Consider the following 16,589-nt stretch of genomic DNA (forward strand, 5'->3'; position numbering starts at 1 on the left):
AACAGAAACCGCAGCCACAGCAGCCTGCACTCCATTGCTTGTATATGCAGGTTATATTCCCTTCCCATGGGAGGGACATAGGGTGAGTAACAAAATCAAGATTTAGATGCTCCAGCAGAAGATGGGCTTCCAGGTGGAGTCCATAAAAGGCCAGGTCTTCATGCATTCCAGGTCTCCAGAGCCTAACATGGACCGATGGCACTTCAAGGCCCCACTGATGATTCACCCTGCAAATAAACCTCAGAAGGCAGCAGGTGCCGGTGCTCATCAGAGGACGAAGCACAATTGTTTTCTAGTGAACAGAGTAATTTGAAAAGTATTTGTGCCATCTTGCCAAAAACACAAACTGTGCCACATTTATTTTTAGATGCAGATATCCCTCTGGGAAGAAACCACAACCGGTTATGTCACACATAAATCAGAGCTACCTGCTGATACCATCACAGAACTTACTACAGTGCTTTTCTAAATGGCGAGCTACCCAAATCAAAGGCTACATTTTTCCTTGCCACAAGATGAGCTATGATGCACTATTATGCTTATAAACTTTAATTTACATCTCAGACTACCTATTTTCTCAGGAAGCAAAATACTGGGATAGAGGTGTTGGGCAGGGAAGAGAGAATATGGGGGAGCGGGGCTGCAGCCCTCTCCTCCTCAGCACATTTCTATCCCACACTTTTGGCTCCCCTGAGAGTACTTTGTGCTCCCTGCTAAAGCATGATTTTATTTATTTTTAACATTTCCTCTGTTGGGTGAATAGCACTGTGCAGAAGGGAAGCAGATTGATGTGCTGGCCTCTGGGCTATCAACGCATGTAACACAGGGGCTGTATTAGGGATTTAGGTGGATGGATTTTCAATCCTGCTGCAGCAGTTCTGAGTAGTTGCACAGCAAGCAGGTATGCAGTTCTCATTAACCTCTGCAGTGGATTAATCACTGGAGGGGCACAAAGATCTGCACCGGACTTGTCTGAATTACAGCTGGTTTTTGCTCAGGTTTTTTGCAATCTGCCTGCAGCTTTCAGCATGCTGAGCCCTCTTCTGCTCCAGCCACCAGGCTCCAGCTCCTCACCGCACTAATGTCTGCATTAAATCACTCTCGGATCCCACACAGCCCTGCCACTCTATACACAAAGGCAACATGCTCCTTCAGGTATCATCATCCCCCTTATATTAGTAAGATTCATGATGGACAATGGAATACAAATCATAACCCCCCCTAAACATTTCCTGAAACTGGTAAGCTGACAGCAAACACATGAGTCTTAGGAAAGGATGTTTGAATATATGTGATACAAGTAGAGAAGGGTTATGTTGAAAGGAAGCAGCTTCTGCAAGACTTCCTCCACTTGTTCTTGTGTTAAATGCTATGGACAGTACTGGTTATCAGTGGTCTCACATTTCCTTTAAAAGGCAGTTTAACCCTCAGTTCTTTCCAAAAATAATCATGTTATTCACGGTGCAAGGTTCTGCAATTACACTTTCACTATTCCCACAAAAAAAAAAAATTAGCATTTTTCCACATCCTCTTCACTATTTGGAAAATAGGGTTTGCAAATCCAGTGTGAATAAGCACTATTTAACTCATTAAGGCAGTATACTGCTTGAATGCATAACTAATTTTGAACACATAACACATTGTAAATATGCAAACCCATGCATATCAGTGGGTAATATCAGGGATTCAAAGTCCTGGTTTAACTCAAATGTTGCTGTGGATTAGGAGTTAAGAACTCTGATGTAATTTTGTCTTCTCATTCCTCCCAGTTTTTGTCATCATCATCCTTTCTTTTTATGGTATGTAATGAGATAATTACAATGCCATTACTGCACTGACAAAAACTGGTTTGAAAAACCCATAAAAAGGCCCTTGATAGCTGCACAGATCGTGGGCCTTATGGATGAAAGTTGGACTAGATGATCTCCAGAGACCCCTTCCAGCTTTAATTTCCCTACAACATTTTAACATGTACACTTATATCCCAACACTTAATATTACTCTTCTGTATACCAGTTCATCCAAACAGAAATACCCCGACAGGGCAGACAGGCTTTAGAGGCTGACATTCCTCTGCTAGATCACCTCCTGCGCCTTGCCAGACTGAGCTCTGAGGAAAGGCCATACGCTGCTCTCTAAATACCACAAGAGCCACATCCTTGGGGAGCTCAGCAGTGGTGGCATCTGGGAAGGATGGACACGCAGACCTGGCAGCTGTTGGATTGAAATGGCCTACAAAGAGAGACAGTTCCTGCAAACACCGAGCCTCGTTTTCTCCTTGCAGTGTAAGGACCTCAGCTGAGGTGCTGTTGTGCATCATCACACTCACACCCACCCGTGATGCCATTCTCCATCATGGGTGGATACTTGGGGTAGCGAGTTCCAAGGAGGGTCTCACCAGCTTGCTTTGCCCCCTGCCATCATACACCTCTTGTGTTCATGCTCTGCCTCCTCCACACCACGGCTGTCAGAGGCCTCCAGACCATGCTTCTGATAGAGCCTGAGTACCTCTGGAGCCCTCACATTTCTGAAATCCTTCACCCTTTCTCTCCATCCCATGAAACAACAGAGATAAGCAATTCATGCTTAGGCTATTGGGAAAAGTAAGAAGGTCACTTCTGTCTGTTAAAAGTGACCATTCCTCCTCTTCTGCAGCATGACACTGAGAATGATGGGCACCATTTTCACATCCTGTTGAGCTAATGTCATCCCCATCCTGCTTCCCAAACGCACAAGGAATAAAGCTTTGTGTAGCCCCTGTGTTTTCCAGGGCACAGTCCATTTTGGACACATAAACTCTAAAAATAGCAAATTCTCATGTTCCAAATATCCAGCAGCTTACTACCTGCTCAGCACCCAGGCAGCACCTTGCAGGGAGGCTGGTATGCCTGTACCTACCTCAAACAGCTTCCAAAAGCCCCTGCTTACTAGTGTTTTCCTCCTCTCAGATACATGTACATACGTGCACCTACACAAGGACTTCTTTGTTACACAACATAATTTCGTAAGCTACAAATTTGCAATGGTGGCCCAGTTTCTCTGCCCATTTGGTTGCAAGTTTGATGGTGCATGTCCTATGTTGGAAGAAAATACCTGAGCCTTTCTCATGTGCCCCCACCAACTCACAACCTGCAGACTGTACACCGATCCAGAGACAATGTTAAGATTAAATAGCTATATTGTTTTAATTAAGCCTAAGATTAATATTCTTATTATCATTCTAATGAAAATACATATTCCCTACCACCATTCTGGAAATGGTAATATTAATCATTACTCAAACCCAGAAGCAAATCCATCTGATTTTCTTAACATATAGCTTGTGTTAGGAACCCCCAGATTGACATGTGTTTACAAACTTCCATTTTGTTTTTCTCCTCAATGACATTAGCCTTGAGGAGGAGCAGCTGTTTATACCATGACCCACAGACAGTGAAAGCCATTTAAATATAGTCTGGACAAAGTATTTGCTAGGACTACAACTAGGCTCTGGGCTTTCTTTTTTGCTATCTGCCCCTACCCTGTCCACTTCCACTAGTCCTTCTTCAGTACTTTTAGTTCCTATCTACCCTCTAATTACTCTTTCACTAGCTTGTCTGGATCCTACCCATTTGCTTCCAAGTTTGATGGTGCATGTCCTATGCTGGAAGAAAACACCCAAGCCTTCCTTTGCCCTCATGTGCCCCCACCATCTTACAACCTGCTTTCAGCACCCGAGCCCCCTGAGCGAGCTGGTGCATTGCTTCAGTACTTGGGCTGCTCTAATCCATCTATGCCTTGCTGGCATTATGGAGACACATCTCCAGGCCACCATTTCCACCCCTCACCTCAGAAAGCTTCAATGACTTAAAAGCTCTTTCCCTCAAAGGCTTTTTTCCCCAGTGGTATCTCAAAGCATGAATCAATCACACATAATTTTTCTACCCAACAGTTTCAGAGTTAGATATATTTTATCTGCTCGAAAGTAACAAGGAACAAAATACTTTTCTGATGCTTAAAAAAAACCAAAAACCAAAAGAGTATGCTATTGCCTGCATTTTTCTTTCAGTAGCAATTTTTCTCCTTCACTACTGCTTCAAATGGTAAAAACATTTAAAATACAATGAAAGAGTTGGTTAAAAGAGTTGGTTAAGAAAGTAAGAAAAAGGAGTGTGTTTGGAAGAGTATTTTCTGCCCTCACCTCCTTCACTTTCTCTTGTGCTACCATTACTTTCCTAGTGCCACAGAAACGCACAAAGGCTTTAGTTTTGTTGTTTTATGCTGTTTTATGCTGTTGTTTTATGCTCCTCAGCCACACAAGCTGAGGAGAACATCTTACTCTTGCTTTCAGAAGGCCTGGATTCTGCTAACAGTTCAAATCATGGTTGATTTTTAAGGTAGTGGCACCACCTGCAAGCCAGCAAAGCTGCAGATATTTGCAGAATCTTGACATAGCATGAGCCTGCAGGGCAAGCAACAGAACCAGTAGGAAGACATTTGGAAGAAAGCATTTTAATGTGGAAAAAAATGACTCTGTGCTTTTCAGCTAGGGGAAAAGACTGATTTTTAAAACTAAAATTAGAAGCTAGAAGAGGTAAAAGTGTTACCTCCTTTTTTAAAAATCAAGAGATTTATTCTATTGTAAAACTGCAACTGAGCTCATGTCTTTTGGATTCCAGCTCTTCCTGCTCTTTCTCTCCAAACGCGTGCCCCTTTGGGCAACTTGACTCCACAGAGCTTCAGGAGGAAAAACTGGGCTCACTCTGTAGGTGTCAACCAGTGCAACCTTTACGGAGGAGCGAGGGAAAGAGAGAGGCTCCTGTGAGCCCTGCTGACCGGCAGGAAGCAATGTGGAGAATCCCACACTGGCACCCGCTCACTGCTCTTTCCTGGACACCCTCTTGAAATGCCTGTCAGGTAGTTTCTTCTAAGAAAATTTATGTGCAAGAGGAAGAGAGTAATGTGTTTCCCCCTCCTCAGCAAAGCTGGTGCTTGCACTGGTTTTGATGAATGACTTACAGTGGCACAACTGGAAAGGTACGCTTTATATCCTGCCTTCAGGGAAAAGGTAGGGACACAGCCTGGTGCAAACAGGGCGGCTCACCCTTTATTGAAAAGGCAAACCAGAAGCCTCTGGCTAATTCCCAAGACAGACATGTAACCCTCTGAACCTCTCATTCTTTCCACTCACTTCCCACAGCCCAAAGCAAGACAGCTCAGGGGTCTGGATGCAAAGTCAAGAACAGCATTAGCTACATTACATATGTTTGGTCTGCAGTATGCTCCTTTATTTTCTCTTCCTGCTCACAAGAGTCTGGGATGAGGCAAGGATGCTGTGATATGACAACTGCACAAAGAGCACAACTGCTAGCTGAAATCCTGTCTGTGTTTCTCCATTAAAACATACAACAAAAAAACCTAGACTAGGTGATGAGAAAAACCAGGCAACTCTATAGCTGTTGGATAAAGTCCTGCCAAGAAGGACAATTCCCTTTTTCCACTCCTCTGGCTTCAGGGATCATGTGCTAACCCCAGCTGCAGAAATTTAAATCTGGTCTTTAAATTTAGGTGACAAGCCATCTTTATGGCTCATCTGGACAGCTGCAAAGCTATCCCAAGTGGAAGGGAGGAGACTCAGAGCAATTGCTTAGTCTTTAGGTAGTGCCTGGATGAGTTTCAGGACTCTTCATGCCCTTCACAGAAATTACAAACTGTCATTGCTACTTGTGCTTTCTGTCCACTCCCTTTAGATGTATTTTATTCCAAATAACTACATTAAAATTATATTCAGGATTACTCACAAAATTTGTGCATACAGCATCTGCCCTTCTGATTAATGTCCCCCCCAAAAGAACTCAGAGAGCAGAAATGAAAATGCCATTCTCCAACTTGCCCCCACAGATGCTTCAGTGCAAAACCAAATGGATGATTTACTCCTGCAGCTTTGCATTTGGCTTCATAATTGAAGAACCAGAAGAAACTCTAGCTTTTTCAGCAAATAATTAACTTCACTAAAAATAGCCTCTGTTCCTTTCTCGAACTCAGCTAAATTAACAGAACCAAACAACCAATTTAGTGATGTTGGAAGGGAAAGTGTCAGACTTTCAGCTGATAAAAGAAGAAGCAATTTCCTGAATTCTCATGTTTGACAGCTCCAATGTTGAAACTTTTCTCCAGAATAAAACCAGTGTTTTATTCTCCTCCCTTGGGGACACTGCTGGAGATGTAAAGCAGAACTGTATTATTTCTTCTCCTCTAAGTTTTACACGTTTTCCTATGTAGAGACTCCTAAAGTAGCGCCTCCCCCCCCCAAAAAAAAAAAGCTATTTTGAAAAAGCTATTCCAAGTGCCACACATAATATCATAATGGAAAAAGATTATGGGTTGTTTGGTTTTTTCTGGAAAATGAAACAAAATGAGAACCTCAGAACACGTGCAATGTCCACCTTACTTGCTTAAACTTTCCTGTGTTTTCAATTTCTCCATACCCTGAACCTGCCAAGTGTGAAAAACAGTGGCCATGCAGCCAAAAGCAAGGTATCCTCTGCTTATCATCCTGCCCTGCCCATCACGCCTCCAGCAGCCTGTGACCTCCCTCCTGGGCTGACTGCGACCTGTTTCCTTGCTCAACCCCAGGCATGTACTTGGAAAAGCAGAGGTAGATGAAGCAGGACTGCCTCAAGTCTGCACTCTGCACCACCTAGAGGGAAGCCAGTTTTGGCCCAAAAAATAGCTGTGTTAGCAGGGCCATGAAGCCCTGTACTCTCCTGCAATGCAAAAATGCTATAGGAGGAGCAAGCCTCACAGTTTGTGTCTACCGTGGCATGGCTCAAAATGATGCTGTCATTAAGTTCAGTGATGGAAGAAGTCATGGTGTCAGAAAGCAGCCCCAAAACCTCTCTTCCACCACAGGAACCCATTGCTAAATGTATTTGTACCATACTCAGACCTCTCAATGACAAGACTGATATATAGCTGTCTAGCAGTATTTATACCACAGCGACCACTGCAGTATCTGAGGAGCGCAGTATAAATACAGACAGAGCGATGGCCAGGGAAGCCTAAAGAGCGGGCGAGGAGGGCGAGTGGCCAAAGCAGCTGAGGGACGTGCTGATTCAGTGCATCTCTTTCAGCTGTCCTCAGCAGCGGGTTGCCACCGAGTGGAGGTCAAGAAGGTTAAAAGAACTGATTTTTCCTTTTTATCCTCCCTTTAACAGCCTGTTTCTCATGCTTTGCTTGAGGCCACGAGGTTCCTAATGTGAGTATCTGACCACAGCACTTTGAGTTATTACATAAAGTATAATAAACACGTAATAAGTGATGGGTTGGCTCATGCCTGCCAGCCTGCAGCACTCAGCAGATAAGGTTCAAATTATCATCCCTGCCTTACAGATGAGGAAATCCATGCAAAGGGAAACTGCCTTGCCCCAGCAGGCCTGTGGCTGTGCCAGAAGCAGGGGACAGGTTCATGTTCTCACCCCAAAATAAGGCTTTTAAGACAGCAGCTTGAAATATATTCCTGTTTAAATAGGAGGGAAATTGAAATGGTTGTTTAGGAAAAACTCTTGGATGTGCATCTCTCAGTCACATGCTCAGTTTCTTCCAAATACACATTAAAGGCAAGTGTTTTCAGCTGGTTGAACAGGACCTTTCAGCACTGAAATCAGTGAGAATTTGAAATATGAGCTTTGCATCTTCTTTCTTCTCTATAAATATATTATAATTCTCTATTCCCAAATGAAACCTTTTAATTAAATATAAGCAAGGAATTGTCCCTCATACAAACAGGGCATTTGTAACAGGGTTTTGCAAGCATGTAGCTGGCTTAAGGGAGCTTCTTCCCATCTGCTCTAGCAATGCCTGAGTACCCCTCCTTGCTAGAGAAGGGCACTTTGCCACTTTGTTCTAGTTTTTTCCACTCAGGATACTGTATTTTTAATGAAGAAATGTGACAGCCACAGCAGCTCACCCACTTGTTGCAATTCCCACAAGAGCAGTTTCTTTTCTGACTCTACCACCCTGCAGGGAGCTGGACCCAGCAGCTGATTAAATACCCAGCAACTACCTTCACAGCGCCTTGCACAGCTGGAAAGGCTGCAGTGAATGGTTCTCCAGGAGAAGATTGGATTTGGAATGGTAAGATCAGATTTGGGAGCCTCTTTTTGCCTCCAGCAGTGGAAATGGCAGAGTGCATGGGACCGCGCTTACAGTGAAAAACTTACCTATGGTTCATGAAATTACTACCATTTGACTAACTTGGGCTATTTCCGCCCTTACAACAGAAATATTCAACTTGGGCATTGATGGAAATCATTATAATTACTATGCATCTCTTCTCACGGCCACTCATTCAGAAGGGCATGTGGACACAACTTCTTGTAAAGGGCATTTTTCAAGCTGCACCTCCTGGCTTGATTCACTTAACAGCCTGGCTAAGGATCCTCTCTCCCTGCTAATTTGGCACTCAAAGCTCTTTAGTGGCTCACCAAGGCAGACAAAATCAAGCCCAGCTATATGTGAGGCTCTTGCTTCTCAGTGTACAAACAGTGAGAGAGCTTTAGGGAAGACCTTTCTGACAGATACCTTCTTAGCCCACTTCTGCAAGTAAGGTGCCACACCACCAGCTTGCTTTGCCTTGGTTTGATCGCAATGCATGCTCTGTAATATTCCACAAGTACAGGATATCTTTCCAAAATATCTCAATCCTAGTCATCTTCTCCCCATTTTGCAGCAGGCTTCAAAGGCAATTTTCACACCAACTTTGCTATGGATGCTACTGTAGTAAGAAAAATCTGTTTATCAGCCTGGCAATACAAGGGCTCCCTGAAGCCATGGGATTTGATCATGAAAGATCTGATGCAGCTTTTATTTTCCTTGCAGTTCTCCTTGTATACACTCCTGTAGATAAGGAGTAGATATCAGTCTGAAGGACCTGACAGTACCCACTGTAACAGAAATATGCCAACTCCTCCAGGATAAGATTTCCTCTTTCCTCCCCTGCTGCTGTTACTCACTAGCAGCGTGTGTGCTTGTGCTTGGACATCCCTGAGACAGCTCTGCTTCAATGTACTGTATTTCTATAAATCTCTAATGTTAAAGAAAAATGGAGTTTTAGAGCAGAACTGCCCAAATGTGAGCAGAATCTACCACTTATAATCCTAACAAGCAGCTTTCACCTTGAACCCCAAACAAGCAAAAGCTTGTTTTCTAAAGTGCTCACAGGCACTGCTGCTGCCTAGGTTATTTCTTGCAACCGTGATAGCAGACAAAGAATCGAAGTGACATTTTCCTTCTTGGCATCAACTAAACTGCCCCCACCTCCACCCCGCATCTGACTCCACAGGCTTTTTTCTGGAGATGCTGAGTGTGATCCCTATTTGTGCGCTGGTGAGACATCTACAAGGCATGCTGGAAGTGCAGCTCTCCCTTGATGAACATGATTATGAACATGCATCTGTTATTAAAGTGGATTTTTATCATCTGCAAAATATGCCACGGATTAAATGCTGTCCAGTTTCCTGGGGCTATACTTTTTGTTATATCCAGATTGAATTGCTATAAATTCTGTCTGCAGCTCTGCCAGAAACACTCTGACATGACTTGTAACCAATACAGAAGTCAAAATAATTCTCACTACCTGAAGCAGATAAACATTTTGCTCTGTTCTGAGATCTTTACATCAATTCTGCGTTTTTAACTCAGAGTGGGTTTTTTCAATGTACTTTTTACTTACAGAGCTTCAATTTATTTCTGCATTAAAACAACAATGAATTTCAGCAACATTTCCTGAACAACTGAGCTTGACTTTATCACTTTAAATATAGTTTCAATCTCACAAATACTTTTCACTGCATACCATTTCCTTACTTGAAGCCAACGATCTGCAAACTTCCCTTAGTGATGCAGAGAGGGGTTGACTTATAAAACGACCAGGGTTCTGCTCCCAGCTATGGTACAGATTGCTTGGCCTTACCAAACCACACAGCCTATCTGGATTTCTGACTATATATCTCCAATATTTAATGCGATTTTGTATGCATTTTTGAACCATGCCACAAGCATGAAAGCTCACAGATCTGTGTCTGACACTGGCACACCCTGTGCAACCTTCAGATGGCACATTTCTGGGTCTATCATGTAAAACAGCAACATGTATTTGGCAAAGTGCTACAGACCCCTGCAGCTCTGGAGTGAGCCTCTTCACTTCTGCTTATGTTAGTTGCTTATATTAGAGTGTGACTTGTGTCTGGCTTTCATGACTGTGAGGATAATTCCCATGGGGAAGATCCTATGGTCACTACAGAAATACAGCAGGGAAGTCTTCTGCTTAGTACATGACGCTCTTGTGCTTTTTGTAGTAACTTCTACATGTGCACTATATAACTTTTAAACCAGTTAGTAAAAGGCTTTCTGTGGGTATGGCATATTTACTTTGGCCAGCAGTGGCTGAAGTGACAATCTATGTTTTTTTTAAGGCTGGCAAGGTTATTACAGACAAGAAATGTAGTTTAAATAACTAAAATTTCCTGGAAATAAGTGAAGATTTTTGTCTTTATGCAGGATCACATTTCTCAATAGATTAAAGACCATGGGGTTTTGTTTTTATTCCACCTCTGGAAAACAGACTCCTGGACTGTCAACTGCTTTCAAAGCAAGGAAGAAGTTAATTAAATTTTAATGTTCATAAAAATAATGATGTTGAGAGCTAGCACCTCATGAACTTCTTGTTTCAAAGTTGGGATTTCCTGGAAGCCCACACATAACCCACTGCTCCTCCAACCCATACCATGCACTAAATACAAAAATTGGAGAAATGGCGAAAAATAAAGGTGGACAACAAGAGGTCCTAAATTCCAATTCCAGGTATTACATCTTAGAGTCTGTCAGGACTGGGAAAGAAGACTCCTTGGCTGAATACATGTGCAGATTGAATTTCTGAGTTCAAAGAGGAGATTCTTAACTTCTTGAAACCAAATCAGGCCATAACAACAATACAGCCCTCATGTTTCTAAGAGTCTCCTCCATTTTCTTTACAGTATCAGGTCTGTGTTTCAAATCTCAATTTTCTTAATTCTTTATCAGCCAGAAAATCCCTCACCGTTTTTTTCTCAGGTCACACACAAATTCTCTCTTTGCTCAAATACAGCTTATATTTCAGCCATCTATATTGTGGGATACAACTGTCTTTTAATTAGTTTTGCCTATCTGCAGTGAAATTAGATCAGTGGCTATACTTGGAGCACATCCACAGTGTTGACAAGGTCTGAGCTATACCAACTTTGCAACAGATAAACATGAGTGAACCCTGCTCTGCTGTAAGGTAACGAATGCAACCGAAGATGTCAACCACTACTCTGCAAATACACCACATAATATTCCTTCCTAATTGTCTTCAGTTTAGCCAAGGGGGAAAGCACTTTTTGGCTGCAAATTGAAACCACTATGTGAAAGCCATACTCTCTTCAAAACAGAGATGGCCCTCTATGCCAAAGTCATGCTGGCAAGGACACATCAAAACCAAAGTCCCCAGCCTCTGGCTACCTTACTTGTTTATGTCAATCAGTTTGGAGATTTGTAACATTTGAGTTATGTTTATCTGAACTGGTTTTCAGGGTCTAATTATAACATGTGAAGCAGGGTGAGATTGCTGCTATGAAAGTCGCAATATAAATAAGAGGACTTGACGGGCTGACTGATATGCTGGCACAGACTAGACATGTATGTCACGTGGAAGCCCAGTGCAGCTGTTGTAGTCCATGGTACAATAAATAGCTATGGGGAAGCGGTGCAGTCAGGCGGGATTTTTTAATACCACCTACTGTGCCACTTGGCCAAATGCACTCGCCTTGCAAAAAACTGGGCAATAGCTGCAGTTTAAAAGCAAGAGAGCAATGGTTCTGACAGAAAAGGATCTTTGAAGGCTCTGCAGGAGAACGCAGCATGGTTGCCTGCCTCTCCTGCCCCATCCTCCTTTCACACAGTCCTCCAGAGATGACCCAAGCACAACTTTCTACTCAGCAAAACCAACAGGGCACATGCTCTCATCTCTTTGAGCTGGGAGAGTGTGCCATGTACAGTAATGTGTGCAATCTCTCCTCCCGCTGCAGGAGGGATCCACTGCAACCGCCAGCAATGGGCATGCAAGGATCACGCCTGGCAGCACTCACAGATGCATGTCTCAGGTAAGACTAGGCTTCTGAAGAGGATCTCTATTTATAACCCAGACCCCGATAGGTGGCTGGTCTTGGGTGTTAATGTGACAAAGTATTGGTTTTTAGAGTCACTGAAATGCCTCAACACAGAATGGAAGATGAAACCGCTGCTGGCTTGCAGATGGTCATTCATGCCATGTGCTGGTAAGAGAAGAAGCCATCAATACCAGGCATTTGCTGTTCACTGGACACCAATTAAACTGATTAGGGTTCATGAAATATTAATTATAAAGCACCTGCACCCTTTCTAATGTTAGGTTCTTGTCCATTTTAGAAAAAAATGTCCTGCCACAGGGTATGTGTATATTTAAATTCTCAACTGGCAATGAACTGAGCTTTTGACAAGGCTCTGGAAAATCTATAATTCCAGCAAGATGCCTTCTGGGTTTCTATTACACAGATGTGAACAGTGTATTAACCCACATTTCTCCAGCAAGGAAAAGGCACTACAACTGCAATCATTGTCCTCAGAAAGTAATTTATGTCTCCTTTTTGACACAGATTCTCAATATCCTGTTTATGCAACAGCAGTGCCATGAAATGCAAAATGATGCAACACCCAAATACTTTCAGGGCTACTGATGTAAGCTAAATTTATTTGGGTAAAGTAATATTTCTCCCTGGCTCCTTTCTACTCAGCTCTCAGTGTTACTCATGAAGTTTGCCCCTATATCCATAAATAGTTGCATAAAGTGACAGGGCTATCAAGTTTGATAGTGTACAGACACATTTCATATATTATTGGAACACAGACTTTGAAGCTGCAAAAAGCCGAAGTGGCAAATTTCAAAATGAAAAAAGAAAAGAAAAAACTTATGTGAGCTGTAATAAGATCACACAAGAAACTGAGTTTCAAAAAACAGTGAAAAAAACTATTCTCAGCTTTTTTTCCTAACCTCCTTTCTAATTTAAACCATTTCATTCTGTATTTTAAGACACCTATACCTAAGCCTAAAAGCATATGCCGTACCTCCATCATTTTTTTGCCTATTATTGGACACTGGCGTTTGTATTCGTTTATGCTGTGGATGCACTAGCAGTCTTTAGTTTAAGCACATCAGACAGGTACTGTAAACCCAAGTGTGACCTGAACCCAAGCCTGTGGCCAGGTGGGAGCTGTAACTCATTACAGATGTGGATCTGGGCCCCTGGGCTCTGCTGCAGGACAGTGCTATGGTTTAGCTTCACAACCGAGCAGGAAAGGAGCACGAATTCCTGGTGGGACTCCAGATCTGAGGATGTTCAGGTTTCCAGCCCTGACGCTCCCTGCCCCAGGTCACTACAGCATAGATCCAGATTCAGGGGAGTCCAGAGAGCCTCCTCCTCTCTAGATCTTTAATTACTGGGTAGTCACAGTGCAGAGCCCTGCCAGCCAGACATGATGCCTCTTGGACAGAGACCTGACCGCCAGCAGGTCAGTTGGCTCAAGGCACTGCGTGGCCTACAAGAAGAGCTGCCTGACTCCATCCACACCCCTCAGCCTGGCCTTTGGCAACAAGACTTGCTCTCCTCCACCTCCCTGTGCATGCTGCCGCTAGCAGCCACTGAAACTCACATTTTCTCATTTAAAGATAATTCCCAGATGTTTGAGTTTATTTCTTGAGATTATGTTGCGGTTTGGCTGGACAGAAAATGCATTTGCAGCACACCCCATCTATTTAGAGAGAATGACATTGCTCTAAGGTGGAAAGTTTTAAAGAGACTTCGTCTGTATCTGAGGAGACCTGAAAAGCATGTTGAAGGCTTCAAGCACACATATGCATTAACCAGTGGATTGAGAACATTCCTAGAAAGTTTTCCTTGTAGAACTGAAACTGGGAACATATAGTCTTCACATCATTATCCATATAATTAAATCTGTGAAAACCAAACCACGTGCAACAACACAGCTGTTCTAGCTAAAGGCATTTAATCTCCCACTATCATCTCAAAATATACATGCTCCAGCTCTTGGTTTTGTACACAGCAAGCAAGGACTAGAGGGAAACTTCCTGTACCGATTTCCATGTCTGCTTACGTTCACAAATGAGGAAAAAAACCTACTTACCCCTAAAGGGGTACCTGAAATTCCTAGAGCTGAACAAACAAGAGAAGAACCTGTTATGCAGTTAGAAACGCTAACTATAGTTGGTCCCAAAAGTTACATCTTCAAGAGTTATTACACTTTTTCAGCAATCATCTCTTTACAAGCTTCATTAGTTGCACAGCTAACAAATTCTCCTTTATTACATTAATATAACTTGGAACTCAAGTACAAAATTACATCTATCTTAAACAACAGAACAAAACTTTCAAATAGTTTTAAGCAATTGCTCTGTAAAAACCTGAAAACCTAGAAGAACCATTATGATCCTGGGACCTGACCACTTACAAGACACATGCGATATAAACTCATCTAGCGATCCCACAGTTTCTGCCCAAACCCAGGCACATCACTGTCCTCCTACAATACAGCATCTGCTAGGCTGGGAGACCTGGCAGCTGCATTTATTGGAGTTTAAAGTCTGCTGGTATTCTGTAATAACGTAGTGTGACACAGAGGACAAGAGGTATTTACATATGTATTGATCGTTATTGGCCTTCCCCTCCCCATTTTGATGGCCATAGTTTTTCTTCTGCTTATTCATGACCTGAATTTAAAACAATAAGGTTTTCGGTGTTTGGTTTGGTGGTGTGGTTTGGGGTTTTTTCCATGAGATGGGGCAGTTATTCAAGCAAGACTTCAAAACTTTAAGTAAATCACACTTTGCTTTATGATGACTGACAGATGAGAGGAGATGAGGAGAAAACCAAACTATCACCTGATTTTCAAAAAGGCACCTTATTGTGCTGTTTCTTTCGGGGGTGCTTTATGCTGAGCAGTGCTCCGGGCTGAGCAGCAAGCACTGGAGCACTGCTGCTCTCTACAGGTCTGCGCTGCACGGTACTCAAACCAGACACGAAACCCAAGTCCTGCGAAAGATTCGGGAAAGGGAAACCCTGACGCTGATGTTGGCTTTTGGGAAAGCAACCGGGCAATCTGAGCCTTTCCGTCCTGCAGCTCACGTGTGTAAAAAGCCCCAAATCAAGCGGCTTTCGTAAAAGGGAAGGATGATCCGTGCTGCACGAGAGTGCAATTTCTGCTTTTATTTTTTCCTGCAAATGAAGAGGAAACGTTGCACTCTTAGGTGCAGAGTAAGAGGAAGCATCTGCTCCCCGGTGGGAGCCCTCTCCCACCGCAACGCACTAGTGCACGAAGCACGATGGGGTACAGGAGGGCTGGAAACGACCTTTGAGTCTGCAGTGCTGAACTTTAAAGACAATTTGCGATGCAATTATAATTCCCTAAAATTTAGTTGTGGCTCTTCACTGTCTGTAATTTTCTTAATTTTTCTTTCTCTGCTTTTTCCTCTGTAACCCACAAATTTTGATAGCCGCTTTTCTGCCTCTTTCACTAGCACAAACAAGATAACCTGGAGTGGGCTTGGCACTGCTGAAAACAAACAGAGCAGCTCTCAGAACAGGACAATAATAAATAAATCTATCCAGCCAACACAAGCAAACCATGAACATATCAAAAGCACCTATTTAACCAAAGGTTGTGGATTTCAGGATCAGGTTACCAGAGACAGTATGAAATCACAAGCTTTCAATAGAGGAAAAGGCAAACTCAGAAAGAGGGGACCCACCCCGCCCCCTACAAAAAAAAAAAACAGCAAACAAACAAAACAAAAAAAAAAGCCAAAAAACCAAAAACCAAAAAACTTTTTCAAGAAAAAAAAAATTATTTTTCCAAGGGGAAAAAAAAAAAAACCAAACCCCAAACCAGCTTATTTGTGAAATCTGTATCTACAACTGAATGTTGCTGCTGAGATGAACAGCCAAGTACAGGAGCAGAGCACCTTGCAGCCAGCCAGCGAAAACACAGTTAGAAGCTCGAACAGCAGGACAGTGTGATCTGACATATGGAAACTCTGTGAAGCTTCTTCTATGGCCAAGGCTAGAAAAGCTCTTCAAAAACTGATTCCCCAAGACCAGCAGGAGCACCAGGCTTTTAGCAAGCCTGTTCCTAATGACTTAGCTCCACACAGAGCGTGACATTCACATGACTACTTGTGAGAGAATAAGTAGCTGTTCCAGCCTCTTCAAACATCAGGTTTTTTCTGAAGACAACTTATTTTGGTGCTGGATACCTGGTGAAAACTTCAATATGTGTGACTAGAACATAGCATTCTGCCATGTATTTGTTTTTCACTGCCCCAGCAGCAGTACCACACTCTGTGAAGCTGTGCTCAGAGGGGCAAGTGAGAAACCCCGCAGGACTCTCCGGGTTGGGTGTGGGTGCAGGATTTAACACCTCACACTTACAGAATAAACAGATTTCACCTTAATCCAGAAACGTCCTCAGATTTCCTCACT

This window comes from Strigops habroptila, chromosome 7 (assembly GCF_004027225.2).
Source record: "Strigops habroptila isolate Jane chromosome 7, bStrHab1.2.pri, whole genome shotgun sequence".
Taxonomy (NCBI): Eukaryota; Metazoa; Chordata; class Aves; order Psittaciformes; family Psittacidae; genus Strigops; species Strigops habroptila.